At 33.9% G+C, this 17,071-nt stretch overlaps 1 protein-coding gene across 9 annotated transcripts in view; it reads left to right on the top strand.

Moving 5' to 3' along the window:
* The window catches only part of LOC120413521 (disintegrin and metalloproteinase domain-containing protein unc-71), a 982,641-nt gene that overhangs the window by 502,094 nt on the left and 463,476 nt on the right, over positions 1-17,071 (top strand). The gene's annotated exons all lie outside the window — the stretch shown is intronic.

Here is a 17,071-nt window from a genome sequence, read left to right as displayed (position 1 = left end):
AATGAATAAATATGTACCTTTCCGTCGTCGATTGTAGGAATGTTTGGCGGAAATAGGAAGTGGTTGTTTTTGCCGCTTCGAAGCAGGTCGAAAAGTTGACGACGATGGCTTGTTAGGAGGGGGAAATAAAAAGTCGCAATTAAATAATTTGCCGATGCCTTCTCTGTGCCGGTGCACTCGATTGGAATTGCAAATATTTAGCCTCGCAATTAGTACGGATGACAAGCTTTCTCGGAAGTTGTTTAATAGCATGTCTTTTGATAGGAGGCAAAAAAATGGAAATTGATTATTTTCTTTATGAATCTGAAGTTATCTTGTACATATATGTTCATTTTTGTTGATTGTCAATTTGTCAATTTGTCAATTTGTCAATTTGTCAATTTGTCAATTTGTCAATTTGTCAATTTGTCAATTTGTCAATTTGTCAATTTGTCAATTTGTCAATTTGTCAATTTGTCAATTTGTCAATTTGTCAATTTGTCAATTTGTCAATTTGTCAATTTGTCAATTTGTCAATTTGTCAATTTATCAATTTGTCAATTTGTCAATTTGTCAATTTGTCAATTTGTCAATTTGTCAATTTGTCAATTTGTCAATTTGTCAATTTGTCAATTTGTCAATTTGTCAATTTGTCAATTTGTCAATTTGTCAATTTGTCAATTTGTCAATTTGTCAATTTGTCAATTTGTCAATTTGTCAATTTGTCAATTTGTCAATTTGTCAATTTGTCAATTTGTCAATTTGTCAATTTGTCAATTTGTCAATTTGTCAATTTGTCAATTTGTCAATTTGTCAATTTGTCAATTTGTCAATTTGTCAATTTGTCAATTTGTCAATTTGTCAATTTGTCAATTTGTCAATTTGTCAATTTGTCAATTTGTCAATTTGTCAATTTGTCAATTTGTCAATTTGTCAATTTGTCTATTTGTCAATTTGTCAATTTGTCAATTTGTCAATTTGTCAATTTGTCAATTTGTCAATTTGTCAATTTGTCAATTTGTCAATTTGTCAATTTGTCAATTTGTCAATTTGTCAATTTGTCAATTTGTCAATTTGTCAATTTGTCAATTTGTCAATTTGTCAATTTGTCAATTTGTCAATTTGTCAATTTGTCAATTTTTCAATTTGTCAATTTGTCAATTTGTCAATTTGTCAATTTGTCAATTTGTCAATTTGTCAATTTGTCAATTTGTCAATTTTTCAAATTGTCAATTTGTTAAATACAGTTCAAATAATATTAAACAATTTCGTCAACTAATTAAGATGGCTTGCGGTCAATAGTCTAATACTAGCCAACGAATTCGCTGACCGGAAAACCAACCGCATCTGCCAAGATGCCCAAACATCTCCATAAAAGAAGGACTATTTTTATACCGTTTCCGCCATAAAGAAATCATTCATTTATGACAAATTGCCGTAATAAAGCATAAGCTGAACAATAAGCGCAAAAAAAAAAAAAAGAAGCTGCTAAGCCAAAAGTGCACAGACAGTTGCCGAGAAAGATAAAAATGAACAAGCGCGGTTCTGGGACGACATCTGGTGGGAAGATACCGAAGCTTCCTCCGTTATAATTGGTCCACATTTGGAGAGTCAAACAACAACAAAAAACCGGACTCGATGGAGTGGGTCAAAACAAAAGCAAAGTCGCTTTTTATTTGCCTTCGAGGACGTTTTTCTTAATTTCTCATTAGATTTTATTGCTGCGCTTTCCTCTCCCTCCTCAAAAGGTCATAATGATGGACTCAGACCCCCACCCCCACCCCAACCACCACAATCGCGTGATGAAGGAAATTAAAGTGATATTAAAGCGGCGCCGTTCCGTGCCATTAAGCCGTTTAATTATTCAGATCCCGATGGCCAGCTCGGTTGTGGCCGGGCAGCAGTGAGTGTGGTGTAGTCTTGTTGACTTGGGATTAGTTTGATTGTGATTTTGGTTTGCACAATATAAAACGGGGGTGTGGGGGAGTTGATTAGGGTTCCGTGGCCAGATAAAGTCGTTTGTTTTAAGGGAGCGGTGATTACCTGAAAAGTGCCAAAATATTTTTTTTTTTTTTTTTTACCTTATTTATTTATTTATTTATTAATCCATCGAACCAAGGGTCTACATGGATGTTTTGGTTGGCGAGGGCAAAAGCCGATGTGAGTTGAAACATTAGAATCATTCTCACAAAGGCACAAAACCTCACTTCTTTTAAAATAAATTACATCGAGATTGATAACATGACAACATACGTGGTAAATTACAATACATTTTAAAAATTAGTCAAGTCATTGTCGTCCTATGCGTAACCGGCCAACGACGAGATCCTGGCGAGGCGCACCAAGCAAAGTTCTTGTGCGCTCCTGGAACTCGATGCGTAGTTTTTCGCGAAATCTTGGAATGGACTCGTGAAATTCAAACAGGAAGTACATTTCGTTGAACGCCGCCGACATCGATCGAACTGGTGAGTTGTTGTGGAACTCGGTCCTGACACGCGGTCGTGCGAGGAAGTTTGGACGATTTCGCAGGTCCCTAGAAGAAATTTGGGTATTAAGTAAGTTTAACAGATTGGGGGAGTCGATTTGCGCAGTCAGTATTTTAGCAGCGAAGATAGATTTCGATATTGTCCGACGATTTTCCAGGGTCTCGAGTCCAATCAGGTTACAGCGTGCCTCGTAGCGTGGTAGTCTAGTTGGGTCCGTCCATGGCATTCTCCTACAGGCAAACCAGACAAACTTTTTCTGGATCCTTTCGATACGATCGATCCAATTCTGGTGGTAGGGAGCCCATATAACTGCCGATGATTCCAGGTGTGAGCGGACTAGCGCGCAGTACAGCGAGCGTAAACAGAGGGGGTCGTCGAATTCGCGGGTCATTCTAAACAGAAAACCAAGCTGTCTGTTGGCCTTGTCCACGACTGCTGCTTGTTGTGGGCGAAAAGATAAGGGTTCGTCTAGTAGAGCTCCTAGATCTTTCACTACTTTCAGACGTTCGAGTGCGTGTCCATCCAGTGTGTATTCAAATGTAAAAACCTCCCGGCTGGTCTTGCGATGAAACGATATCGTAGTGCATTTAGAGACGCTCAGCTCCAAACGATTCAACGCACACCAGTTGGCAAATTTGTCTAGGCAGGACTGCAGTCTGTAGCAATCAGGTAAGTTGTCAATAGCGAGGAAGATCTTGAAGTCATCAGCATACGAGAGATTGCAGTTGTCGTTGAAGAGAGAGTTGGAGTCGTTGAAGAAAGTGTTGAAAACAATCGGGCCGAGGTTGCTACCCTGTGCCACTCCTGAACCGTTGGAGAACTCCATCGACAGCGATGTTCCAATTTTCACCTGAATGATCCTATTTTTGAGATAAGACTCAAGCCAGCGACAAAGACGTGTAGAGAAACCGAGTTTTGCAAATTTTTGAAGGGCAATGTCGTGGTCAATTCGATCGAATGCGGCTTTCAAGTCGGTGTAGACAGCATCCACTTGACGCCCAGCTGCCAGATTTTCAATGCAGAAATTGGTAAATTCCATCAAATTAGTAGTGACGGAGCGACCAGGTGTAAATCCATGCTGCTCAGAACTGATGAACGGTCGGCAGTTAAACATGATGACTTCCCCGACCACGATCTCGAGAAGTTTTGAACCAGAGCACAGCGACGTAATTCCTCTGTAGTTCTCGACCGACCGTTTTGCACCTTTCTTAAACACTGGAAACATTACGGATCTTTTCCACTCCTCAGGAAACTTGCACTGCGACATGGAGAGGTTGAAAACTCGGAGCAGTGGGGCAGTAATCTGGTTGAAACAACGCTTGAAGATCACCGGCGGGATTCCGTCAGGGCCAGGAGAATTCGACGATTTCAATTTCTGTATTCCTCTTTTCAGCATGTCCTCCGTAATTTGAAACACATCAAGATCAATCAAATCGCATGGAACTGTTTCTAGATGCTGTTGTGAAGTCGGTGGAGTGCCAGGCGGCCGGAAAACTGAAGCAAAGTGTCTCGCAAACAGTTCACATTTCTCGATGTTGGTAGTAGCCACGGTTTCTCCTAACGTCATCACGGCAGGAAGTCCAGTCTCTTTGTACTTCGATTTTACAAACTTCCAGAACTGCGACGGATTGCGTCGAAGATTCGCCTGCGTCCTCTTGATGTGTTCGGCGTACCGACGTTTATTGTAAGCTTTATAACGGGAACTTGCAGCATTGAAGACCCTCTTGGTTTCAGGACATCGGCGTTGAGAATATCGGTTAAGTGCAGAGGCACGAAATTGCTTAAGCTTGCGAAGGCGTTCATTACTCCAAGCAGGTTTTCTTGCAGGCAAGAACCCGGGCGTGTGTCGTGCAAGATTACTTCGCAGGATCTGGCCAAAGGCGGCTACGGCTTCGTCAACGTCGATGGACGTGAGAACAGACGACCAATCAGTTTCTCCTAAACTCCGTTGTAGGCCAACGAAATCAGTTTTTCGGAAATTTAATCCAAGAGGGTCGAGAGTGTCTTCGTAACTATTGTTGAGCGCAGCCGACACTTGGAAGGTTAGAGCAGGATGGTAATTGTCCAGTGAAACGAGCGATTCTAGAGCAGCTTCAGGGGCGGAGTGCGTCGCACCGTCGTTGATGAGTACTAAATCCAGAATTCGGTTTTGGTGATTACACACAAGATTGCTTTGGTGCATGTTGTTACTCGCAATACCATCCAGCAGAACTTCATGCGTAGTTCTTTCCGATGCACCCCGCGTGTGGGTTAACAAAGGATCAACGAATGAACGGTTTCCAGCAAGCGGCTTCCAAACGAGATGAGACTGGTTGTAGTCACCCACTACCACTATAGTGTCATTTGGAGCGGAGATGGAGCGAACAGTTTCGATGCAGGTCAGGTGTTGCTCTACCAGTTGATGCTCATATCGTTTTTCCGAGGGAAGATAGAAGCAGCCGATGAACATTTTTTGATTCTTGAGATGAATGGTCACAAAAATTTGTTCCAGATTATCGGCAGCTGCCTCGACGCAGACGACGGAATCCAGTGTTTTTCTGACCGCAATTAGAACACCTCCCCCAACTTTACGACGGCTATTAGCTGGATTTCGATTTGTTGTGTAAACTGCAAACAGGTCGCCGAACAACTGGAGTGGTTTCACGCTACCGTCGAGCCACGTCTCGGTGAGCAGGATAACGTCGTATTCGCAATCCGTACAAGCCAGGAAGAATTCATCAACTTTGTTATTCAGCGATCGAACGTTTTGATAATAGAACCGGACCTGTTGAAAGGCAACCGGCTGCAGACCACTGCTAATGTCTTGTTGCGACAGGATGTCCGGCAGAGGATCTTGCGTCGCTTGTGCATCGGCTATCTCGGGGCTAGGAACGATCGCCGCGAAGTCGCCAGTGTCCTTTAGCGCATGGCACGAAGGGTCCGGACAACTCGGATGGCGGCGAGTGGAACTGGGGCTATGGAGTACGGAAATTTCGTGATTTTTTTGAATACAATTAAAACATAAAAACGTAACTGGCTGGGGGGCCAGCTGGCCCCCAGGATCCCTCGGTGGTTGCGTAAAAGGCACTAGGAAGCAGCCGGGGCACTGACACCCTTCGAGTACGGGCACATTGTCGGAGGTGAACAGCTCACATGCGCCAGCCCATTCAGCCAGATGGGTGTAGTCATTGGATGGTCCATTCAGAAAATATTGGGGAGAAGTCCATAAATCTGCCTGTGAAGCGTACTTGAGATTATTTCTAACTTTAAATTCTAACTGGGTCAACATCTGTCAACTCACACAGCTGTTATTCCTTAAATATTTAAAATTTGGCGAAAACTGTGTATCAAGGTTAAACTTTGGCCCCTTATCAATCTAAATAAAAACAGATTTTTTAATTATTTGGAAATTCGAAAAAAAAGTAATTTAATAAATAATGAATAAATGAAAAATCTGTAATGATAGAGAATTTCTAAAATTTTCTCCATGCATGATATGATGTTCATTTTGAATTTTTGAATCTGCAGTTGTTTTACCTTAAGAAGAAAATTGTTTGTTGTGATTCCATGAACCAGGCCGTTTATGAATATTTTAAATGATTATGCCACCCCTTTGCTTAATAATTAGTATACTACACTCAACTGCAAACAATTTAGAGCGTATATTCCAGCATTTAGTTATATATGCTCAAACATCTGGATGTAATTTAAATATCAAAATATGTAATACATATTTAAGTTTTTGTCAAAGTTTCCTAAAATTATCAAGAGAGACAAAAAATAATATTGGTTGAAAATAGATAAAAGGAATTCACTGATTAACTCATAGTTGCAAATTATTGTATGTAGCATAACCGTATATTGTATAAAGCGGGTGGTGATACATTTTGCTTGAAAATTTTGAAAGTTAGGCTTGAAATGTGCATCTCAGTTTTTTGTCATCCACCCTCCCTTTCGGCCTTCACCAGAGCCGAGGGACGAAATTTTCGAATCCTATCTGTAGTCCATGTTTTCCCCAGTTGGCGGTTGTGACTTGAAGATAATTTTTAAAATATTTTTTATGTAAAACATGCAAATCTAAACTTATTCAAAATTTCATTTTTTTTTAGTTTTTTTAGACATTTTAATGGAAATTGACGCTATTTTATTCATGTATAAACAATTAAAAAATATTATCCATTAGAGACTTCTTTACCATGAATCACATTGGATTAGAAATTGAACAAAGAATCTTTAAAGCTTCCAAAAAGATATTAACTATTGTTTAAATCGTGTTTTAACCGTTGTATACAGGGCTTTAGGACCCAATTCGATATCATGGCAACAATAGCATCGATGCTTGAAATGTTAACTAACAGTTCATCCTGCTCACTTCAGTTTATGTTTCCATTAGGAAGCAGTGCTTGCCTTGTACTACGTTTTTGGTCCGTTTATTTTGTTATGCTTGGCTTAAACCAGTGGTCCTCAGCCGGCTGAACCTCGCGGGCCATTTTGGTAATTTGGCGTAGTATCGCGGATCACAAATAAAAATTATTGAAACTTGAAAATGTTTATTAGTCTCAAAGATAAATTTTCATGAAATTACTTTTAGCACGACTTTCTCTTTTAATTTTCAAATGTTATTAAATGTTTTCCCATTTTAAAATTTTCGCAAAACACTACCTAATACTTTTTATACATTTTCATTCATAATTTTTTTTAGATTTTTTGAAATTTAAAAAGATTTTCACCTAGTTTTACAAATATATTGGGATTGAGCTTTCTTGTTGGCCTTAAACATTTTCCTGCTCTTTACAATGATTTTTCTTTTAATTTTAATGAGTTTTGAAATGAACATTTCACAATGCAATTATTCAAAAGCATATTTTTTTCTACTACATTCAAAAATCTACAGCAGAATTTTTTGTTTTGTGCAGTGTTGTTTTCCGAAAAATAAGCGTTTATTTGTTAAACTAGATTGGCAAAAAAATAAAATAAACATAAACTTTGAAAAATATTTGCAACGGCTTCAACTCAAACAAAATCCTTACTTTACTCTTCTTAAACTATTTTTTTTAGTTTAATGTCACGCAAATATAAAATTGCATCGATTTCAAACATGTCGTTGTATGTATTGGATAACTTTGGATCACTGCAATGTTTCAAAACCATGCTTTGTTACAGACTTTTAAAAATTATTGAGTAGGTTAAATTTTACAGAATAATAATTGAATATGTTTCAAAGTGTAGTCTCTTATTGTGGTATTATATTTAATATAAGTTCAATTAAAAGATCGTACTTTTTTAGCTAATAATACAAAACGCAAGTTTTTTTTTTTTTGAGTGGCAATGATAGTTTTCAAAGTCAAATTTCACGAAGATTGAAAATATATTGAGCTTTTTTTCGATACATGAGATTTTTTCCTCATTTCCTCAATATGAAGTATTCTCGTTGTTCTTAAGTTTCATCATCTATTCATCACATTTCCCCTTGACTTACTATTCTCGAATTTGGTCCAGATTTGATTTGAACTAAATTTTTGAAATTTGCTTCAGGTTCACAAAATCCAACCAAATGTTTAGAACTGTTGGACATTTTCCCTTTACTAACGACATTTTGAGTATCGTAGTTTTCAAATAAATAAAAGATTTTTTTCTAACACAACTTTATTCAGAATTTATTTTTTGCAGAGGAAATGTTTATTTTTTTACAACTCCAATACTTCTAATTTACGTTAAATTGTCCGAGGATTCCGAATATGACAAAATTTAGTCCAAAAAGTGCCGCTATGGAAGCCTACAGGGCAAAAACTAACATTGTAAATTGTTTGTTCTAGAAAAATTGAAAAACTTTGAGAAAAACTGCGATTGGCCAAAAAGTTAATACCATAGGCTTATATTGCATGAAATTACATATCTTTTGACCTATAGGAGTATGGGTGTTGGAAACTGTTGCAAAAAGATGTTAAGGTTTTAAAAAAATCATTTTTTTTATTTTTATTTTTCTATAACAAACTTTTTACAACGTCAACTTTTGCCCTGTAGCCCAAGAAGACGGCACTTTTTGGGCTCAATTTTTACATATTCGGAATCCTCAAGAAATTTCACATAAGTTTGAAGTATTTGAGTCGTAAATTTGATTTTGAAAAAGAATTAAATAAAACATTTCTGAAAAAAATAGATTTGGTTAACCTTGTGATCTATATGTCAAATGCTGTATCAAGTAGGTGAATATCTGTTTTACCCTTTATCCGACAAAATGTTGAAAATTATTTAAATTCATTATAAATGGATTTTTTTTTCAATCAAATTTTTTTTTAACTTCTTACCTACGTGGAATTTCCCGAGGATTCCGAATATGTAAAAATTGAGCCCAAAAAGTGCCGTCTTCTTGGGCTACAGAGCAGAAGTTAACATTGTAAAAAGTTTGTTATAGAAAAATCGTAAATCCATGAGAAAAATAGCAAAAACCGTAAAACCGTAGGCTTATAGCCCATGAAATTCCCTAACTTTCGACCTATTGGACTATGGGTGTTGGAGGCTGTTGGAAAAAGATATTAAGGTTTTAAAAAATCCATTTTTGACAGTAATTTGCAAAAATTAAGAGAAAAAGTCAAACCAATCCTGGATGTCTATGGTACATTTTGAAGTGCTTCAAAAGACCTTTCGAATGCATCTAAGAGAATTGGAATTGATGAAGTTTTACGGAAATGCGAGCAATTTTAAGATTTTTTATGTTTTTTTTTTTACCTCAAACTTCTAAGCCCGTTTTACCCCACTTCCCTTTGTCGTAGAGGGCTCATATTTGGCATGAGTTCAGCTCATGCATAGATAAACAAACGCTGAAAGTTTTATCCAAATCGGAGCACCTTGATACGACCTGTTATACATTGGTGAAAAACTCGCTCTTAAGTAGTTCACAATAGAACAATTTTTGTCATTGATTTTTTTTAAAATAATTATTGTATCACTGGAGTTTTTGGTAAGAATTTTAAAACGAGAAACAACAACTTTAATTAAAATTTGTACAGTCCAGACTCGATTATCCGAAGGCCTCGGAATAATTTCACTTCGGATAATCGAACCATATTTTTTTCTTCGTTTTTTATTGTTAAGCCATAAAGTGCTCTAAAATGACTTAGATTTTTTTTAAAGATTGCGGCCAAAAAGGCGTAGATGAAATATTGAAAAATGCATTTTTTTAACTTAATATGCAATCAACCACTAAAATTTCACTAAAATCGGGTCGTAGAATTCAAATTAAATGTAAAAAATATTATTTGTTGCAAATTTTGCATAAGATTCACTTGTTGTACGTTTCCATTATTGAGAGTTGACAACTTTTAGCCCATGTGTAAAATGAATTCAATTTTGAATTTATTGATTCTAGGCAGAGTTACCGTCATTTACAAGACTCTTGAATATAGTAAACATAGTGTCAGGGGTCATTTTCATCAAAATTCATAGAATCTTGCTTTCAAACGTATGACAATGACAGTGTTGCCAGATTTCTTGTTCAAATCACATTTTTATGTACCTAAGTTTATGTATAAAAATATCAAAAATTAAAAGTAGTTTCCTATTGCGACAAGTGGTCAAAAGTTCCAAATCGAAACTAAGTCCAACCACAAGTGGTTTGGAAATTTAATCACTCTCGAATGATAGCGACACAAATGAGCCGAACAACAACAGCGGCCTCATTATTTTACCTGCAGGTACTCCTGCTAATCCTTTGCTGAAGGCACTACCGAAAATGAGCGTACCGGACCGGAACCGGTGTAATTGAAATCGCAATAATATAAATTCATTATTAATTTCAATTACTACAAATCATGTGCGAGAGTTACCTCTACTGTACACCGCCGGATCCAGAAACCGGGCCTAATTGCATATTACCCACGATTCATGCTAGCTGGGCTCATGCGCTTTTGGAGATAAATTGTTTTCCTGTCGAGGGGTTGCGTGGGTGTGGAGCACACAATATATTGATTAAACCGATTAAATTGTGAAATATTCGATGGATTGGAACGGAGATTTTTCCTGTAAATTGGATACCAATTGAGCTTTCATAACGTTGTGACTGGTTGACTTTTTTTTGCTGGATAATTGAAATCGAACAATAAAATATGCTGATGATTTAAACCGAACAATTAAATTGCAAAACATGGCACTCCTCAAAAAGTTCTCCCCCTGTGATCGACCGATTACCGAGACTGGTAATTAAAAGACAACAATCGGGCTCAAACATAAACGTTAAAACTCTGCACGAAAAGCAAAAAAAAATAACATCTGAAAAAAAACTTTCCCAAAATGCTTGTGGGGAGAGCAGTGTACACGATCGTTGGCCTGTTTTTGGATCAAAAGTTTCCGTTCGCCCGTGGCCACTTCAGCGTGGGAAAATCGTGCTGCTTGTTGTTGTTCATATTCATAATGCCAAAGCCGAAAAGCAACACAACCGGAGCCGGAAAGTCAACCACATCAAATGAGCCCCGGCTGGCCACAGGGGAAAATTTTCCTACGACCGACGACGCCGACGGGTGAGGTTTTTCCCGAAAGAGCGAAAATCTACATCGGGAGGAAAACCTAAAAAGTTTGCTTTATTTTATAATTTGTTCAGTCGAGGTATTTATAAAAATATGATTTGTTGTTATGTTTCCTGTTTATTTATAATAATTTGAATAGTATTTGAGACAGTGTTGCCAAACATTAAGATTCAGTACAAACGTATTTCAAAACCTGTCCTACATTGTAATGAAAGAATAGGAATTTTTATTTGATGTTTTGAAGATGCTGATTTCGGGAACATTTTCTAATTCATTGAAAAAGAAAATTATTTCCACGGCCATGTACAGTCAACAGTCATGAACTTCTAGGTATCCAAAAGTCGAGATAATCTTTGCATTCCCTTCCAAAAAAAAAGTCTTCTTAAACGCACCGTGAGATGTCGCCCCCACACCCTCTCCGCATAATAATACCACCCACGCCACGAGAGCAACTTTTAATTTAATTTCCATTTCGCTAAAACGGTAATTAAATTAAAGGAAAATAAAGCCATTTACGCGAAAATGATTCTGCCCCGCGTGCTGCTGCATTGTTTGAGGATCTTCAAGAATTTCTCACCCTGGCTGGCTTCTTCTTGCCTGCCAGAAGGGGAAGAATGGATGCTTCAAATTGACTTTTCTGGAGGAGCAAAACGCTAATGAACACACACACAGAGAACAACGCGTTTGGAAAATGGGGACAGTGAGCGGAAATTTATAACGAGTTTTGCGCAGAAATGGTGCGGTGAGAAACGAATGGATTCGTGTGGACTGACACAGACAAGGAGATGTGAACATTTGAATAATTACAAAGTTTATTTGTTTTCTGAAGTGGTTTAACCCTACATTCATATTTTTCAGACAGTGTTTCAATTTTATTAAAATGTTTTATTAGATTCGTTTGACAATTTTTTTTTGTTAATTTTGTTAATTTTGTTAATTTTGTTAATTTTGTTAATTTTGTTATTTTTTTTAATTTTGTTAATTTTGTTAATTTTGTTAATTTTGTTAATTTTGTTAATTTTGTTAATTTTGTTAATTTTGTTAATTTTGTTAATTTTGTTAATTTTGTTAATTTTGTTAATTTTGTTAATTTTGTTAATTTTGTTAATTTTGTTAATTTTGTTAATTTTGTTAATTTTGTTAATTTTGTTAATTTTGTTAATTTTGTTAATTTTGTTAATTTTGTTAATTTTGTTAATTTTTTTATGTTTGTTAATTTTGTTAATTTTGTTAATTTTGTTAATTTTATTAATTTTGTTAATTTTGTTAATTTTGTTAATTCTGTTATTTTTTTACTTTGTTTATTTTGTTAATTGTGTAAATTTTGAAATATTTTGTTGTTGTTATTTTGTAAGAAGAAAAGTTATCCTTTAAATTAAAAAAAAATGGCAAAAAAGACTTGTAGCTAATTTCCCAGAAGTCAACTCGTGGGTCAAATTTCTGGAAGTGGCTGTCATCACTTTACCGCTCCAGCTGGGTGCCATTTGGAGAAAGTACTGCCCACACATACAAACATCCGCTTGGTCCTCATTAAACTCACACTTTAGAACCCTTCTCGCCCCTCCAAAATGTGTCACACGCAAAAGCTAAGGTTTTCCTTCCCGGGACCGGCAAGCACGACACTGGCCCCGGAGCCACTTTCAGAAGCACGAAAATGGCAATCATCTTGGTCTAGTAGGCCTTTACCACATCAAAGGGTGACAAAAAGCCCGAAAAGCATGAAACAGGATGACATTTCTCACCTCCTTGATTGTGCGTATGTTTGTTAGAGGGGAGTAGGCGTAGTGAGTTTAACGAGATTTGACGAGACAAATAAAATTAAGCATGTTTTGTTCAGAAATAGTTTGCAGATTAGATCTTTTCAATGCTATTTAATCACTCCCTGAAAATAATTCTTGACTTTTTGTGTCAAATTTACCTAAAGTTCACACATTAACGTGTCCCCAGTCCTAGAGCACACACAAGTGGTTTGCTCCGATGAAATGTGGTGGAAAACTACACAAAAACCTCGACAAACTGATTTTTTCTCCCCGAAAACAAAAAGTTGCCCTTAAAAAAAGGTCCATCACCTCGAATCGAGCAAAAAGGATGCGTAATTAAATTTTAACGTCTCATTTTCCATTCCCGTAACTTCTCTCCGGAGAAAAAAAAAACAGAGTTGCCACCCCCACCAAAGAAGCAAACACCATTCAGAGCATCCATCCTTTCATCCGCAAAAATTGTGGCCAAAACCTCAAAAGTGACAAGGGTAAGCCCGTAAAATTTGGGAACTGGCCCGAGGGCATCGGAAAGTTTTTTTTTTGTTCTCGGGCCGACTTGCAGCCTTTTTAGTGCTACAACTGCTGCTGCTGCTGCTGCTGCTGGGTGACAACTCGAGATACCCCCCTGCGAGATTTGCACGAGTGAGAGAGAAGATGGCAACACTGGATAGGCGATAAAATTTGGGTTTGGCAGTCGGAATTGTGGAACGTCTGAACGGTGTGACTGTCTTTAAAAAAAAACATTGAAATATTCCTTCGAAGTTATATTATTGTAATTCTTTTCTTTTTCATATTTTTCAACAATTTCTTCAATTCTAGAGTGAATTAGTGTGTTGGACCTTTTTTTATGAAAAAATCTCTTAAATCCTCCTTTCAAGAAAATTTTCTCTAATTTTTTGATTTAAAAAAAAACATTTGATTTTGTTAAAGTACTTTCACATTTGTTTCTTTTTTTAAATTTAGTTTTTATTTTTTTTTCTTTATTTTATTTTTTTTCGATATTCTTTTGTTCTTTTGGCACAATTTTGTATGAATTTTCTATCAGGAGCGTTTGGTACGGTGCATCCTTCCTCCCCTGTAGATTCTGTGGAATGTGATCCGTTCTCAGAGTCCTAACTGCGGTAGACCCAACGCAGTAGGGCTGGCCGCATTAATTGTTGTTATAAGTTTTCGACTTTTCTCGGATAAACTGCAATTATTAATAATGACAAGAAAAGTGCTTGGGGCGTAATCTAATCAAAAGACTTCCCGACATGCTTTCATCAGACTGGCTGTTTTTTTATTAGATCAATTTTGATTAGAATTCTTTATAGATTTTATATCAATTTTGTTTAAATTATGTTGCAATTATGTATCAATATTGTTTCAATTTGGATATATTTATTAAATATATTTAAAGTTTCTTTTGTTTTTTGTTTATTTGATACATCTTTCTACTTTTTCCATTTTTTTTTTAATTTTTCTTCAGTTTTTTAAAATTTTGTTTTTTGTCTTCTATTGTTTTTTTTTAAATTCTTAAAATTTGTGTTACAATTTAGTTTTTTGTTAGCTATATTTATTTGTTTTAAAGTTTTTTTCATTATATTTCAGTTTTTCTTTCAAGTTTTTTTAATTTTTTACAATTTTCTTTTCATTTTCTTTTAACTTTCTTTCATTTTTTTCAATTTTCTTTCAATTTTCTTGCAACTTTCTTTCACCTTTCTTTTAATTTTCTTTCAATTTTCTTCCAATTTTCTTTCAATTTTCTATCAATTTTCCTTAAATTTTCTTTCAATCTTCCTTTATTTTTTTTTCAATTTTCCAATTTTCCTTCTTTTCTTTCTATTTGCTTTCAATTTTCCCTCATTTTTTCAAAAATTTCGTTAAATTATCTTTAAATTTTCCCTCATTTTTTCAAAAATGTCGTTTAATTATCTTTAAATTTTAATTCAATTTTGTTGAATTTTTTTTATTTTTTTTTTATTTTCTTTAAATTTTCTTTGATTTTCCAATTTTTCGTTACTTTTCTTTCAGTTTTCTTTGTATTTTCTAAAAAATTTCTTTAAACTTTCTTTCAATTTTCTTTCAATTTTCGTTCAATTTTCTTTCAATTTTCTTTCAATTTTCTTTCAATTTTCTTTCAATTTTCTTCCAATTTTCTTTCAATTTTCTTTCAATTGGCTTTCAATTTTCTTTCAATTTTCTAAAAAAATTCTTTAAACTTTCTTTCATTTTTCTTTCCATTTTCTTTCAATTTTCGTTCAATTTTCTTTCAATTTTCTTTCAATTTTCTTTCAATTTTCTTTCAATTTTCTTTCAATTTTCTTTCAATTTTCTTTCAATTTTCTTTCAATTTTCTTTCAATTTTCTTTCAATTTTCTTTCAATTGGCTTTCAATTTTCTTTCAATTTTCTTACAATTTTCTTTCAATTTTCTTTCAATTTTCTTTCAATTTTCTTTCAATTTTCTTTCAATTTTCTTTCAATTTTCTTTCAATTTTCTTTCAATTTTCTTTCAATTTTCTTTCAATTTTCTTTCAATTTTCTTTCAATTTTCTTTCAATTTTCTTTCAATTTTCTTTCAATTTTCTTTCAATTTTCTTTCAATTTTCTTTCAATTTTCTTTCAATTTTCTTTCAATTTTCTTTCAATTTTCTTTCAATTTTCTTTCAATTTTCTTTCAATTTTCTTTCAATTTTATTTCAATTTTGTTTCAATTTTCTTTCAATTTTCTTTCATTTTTCTTTCAATTTTCTTTCAATTTTCTTTCAATTTTCTTTCAATTTTCTTTCAATTTTCTTTCAATTTTCTTTCAATTTTCTTTCAATTTTCTTTCAATTTTCTTTCAATTTTCTTTCAATTTTCTTTCAATTTTCTTTCAATTTTCTTTCAATTTTATTTCAATTTTCTTTCAATTTTCTTTCAATTTTCTTTCAATTTTCTTTCAATTTTCTTTCAATTTTCTTTAAATTTTCTTTAAATTTTCTTTAAATTTTCTTTAAATTTTCTTTAAATTTTCTTTAAATTTTCTTTAAATTTTCTTTAAATTTTCTTTAAATTTTCTTTAAATTTTCTTTAAATTTTCTTTAAATTTTCTTTAAATTTTCTTTAAATTTTCTTTAAATTTTCTTTAAATTTTCTTTAAATTTTCTTTAAATTTTCTTTAAATTTTCTTTAAATTTTCTTTAAATTTTCTTTAAATTTTTTTTTAATTTTCTTTAAATTTTCTTTAAATTTTCTTTAAATTTTCTTTAAATTTTCTTTAAATTTTCTTTAAATTTTCTTTAAATTTTCTTTAAATTTTCTTTAAATTTTCTTTAAATTTTCTTTAAATTTTCTTTAAATTTTCTTTAAATTTTCTTTAAATTTTCTTTAAATTTTCTTTTAATTTTCTTTAAATTTTCTTTAAATTTTCTTTAAATTTTCTTTAAATTTTTTTTAAATTTTCTTTAAATTTTCTTTAAATTTTCTTTAAAGTTTCTTTAAATTTTCTTTAAATTTTCTTTAAATGTCTTTGAATTTTCTTTTAATTTTCTTTCAATTTTCTTTCATATTTTTTAATTTTCTTTCAGTTTTCGTTCAATTTTTTTTTCAATTTTCTATGAATTTCTTTTTTTATGTTTCCTCAGATTTTCTTTAAATTTTCTTTGAATTTTCTTTAAATTTTCTTTAAATTTTTCTTTCAATTTTCCTTAATTTTTCTTTCAATTTTCCTTAAATTTTCTTCTGATTTTCTTTCTTTCCTTTCCATTTTCTTCCAAACTTCCCTCATTTTTTTTAAATTTTGTTTTATTTTTCTTTAATTTTTGCCTTAAATTTTCATAAAGTTTTTTTTATGTTTTTACATTTTCTTTAATTTTTTTACATTTTCTTTAATTTTTTTTTGTTTTTTTTTTCAATTTTCTTTCGAATAAATTTTGAAAATTCTGCATTTTCCAGCTTCTACCAAAACCAACCCACCGCATGACCACGTGAAAAGTTACTGCCACCCGGTGGCCAGGTTCTAACGCCACTGCCACGTCGCCGGATTTGGCCTCCGGGTGGGACAAAGTAGTTAATTTCTTTGACACCGGGTTGGGTGGGTGTTGGATTTGGGGTTTGGGCCTGCCGGAGGGCGTTTTGCACTGTGGCCGAGAAAAAAAGAGGAAAGGATTGTCACCATTTTTGTGGTGTCAGACGGTGAAGACTGGGGGCGGAAGGAGGGTTGGTAAGGCAAAAAAAGTTTCCTCCAAAGTGAGATACGACATGGAGTGCGGTCAAAGGTTGTCCTCATACGATGTAAAAGTTTAATCCGTGCCGCCGGTTATGGATGAGGCTAAATTTAAAGGGAGCGATGATAAATTTAAGTTGTTTTTGTACAGTTAAGA

This window comes from Culex pipiens, chromosome 1 (genome assembly GCF_016801865.2).
Source record: "Culex pipiens pallens isolate TS chromosome 1, TS_CPP_V2, whole genome shotgun sequence".
Lineage (NCBI taxonomy): Eukaryota > Metazoa > Arthropoda > Insecta > Diptera > Culicidae > Culex > Culex pipiens.
Note: the sequence above shows the minus strand (reverse complement) of the source record. Positions and strands in the feature narration are given on the sequence as shown.